Here is a 472-nt window from a genome sequence, read left to right on the forward strand (position 1 = left end):
GTGCTCCTGCTGCTCCCTCCTCCCGCTGCCGAGGTGCCGGCGGGTTCCTCCAGTAGCTGCCCCTCTCTGCCACCCGCACCCTCCCTGGGGAGCTGTGACACGCCTGGGTGGCTGGGGACCCACCCTCAGCCTTGTCCCCACAGCACCGGGGGTGTGACATTTCCAGCAGCCCCTGCACTTTCCGTGCAGCTGCGTCCTCCCTGGAGCGTGATCCCTCCAGCCCCCCGAGGGCAGCAGGGCCAGGGGACAGGGGGTCACCTCATCAGCACAGGGGGTGACAGGCAGGGTGACAAGCAGGCTGACACCAGGGACATGGTGCTCTGCCTCGAAGCCGGGGATGGGGGCAGGGAGCAGATGGACCCTGGGCAGGGGACGCTGCTGCATCGTGCCCAGCCACGCCTGGTGGGGTGAGGGCAGCGGTGGGGGTGACGAGTTGGCTGGGGCTCAGCACGGGGTGGGAGCTGGCAGCACC

The 472-nt window shown here is 69.9% G+C and overlaps 1 protein-coding gene across 1 annotated transcript in view; it reads right to left on the reverse strand.

Moving 5' to 3' along the window:
- Positions 1–472, reverse strand: part of LOC104393682 (digestive cysteine proteinase 1-like) — a 20,114-nt gene that overhangs the window by 18,638 nt on the left and 1,004 nt on the right. The window lies entirely within an intron of this gene.

This window comes from Chaetura pelagica, unplaced genomic scaffold (assembly GCF_000747805.2).
Source record: "Chaetura pelagica isolate M959 unplaced genomic scaffold, ChaPel_1.0 scaffold2088, whole genome shotgun sequence".
NCBI lineage: Eukaryota > Metazoa > Chordata > Aves > Apodiformes > Apodidae > Chaetura > Chaetura pelagica.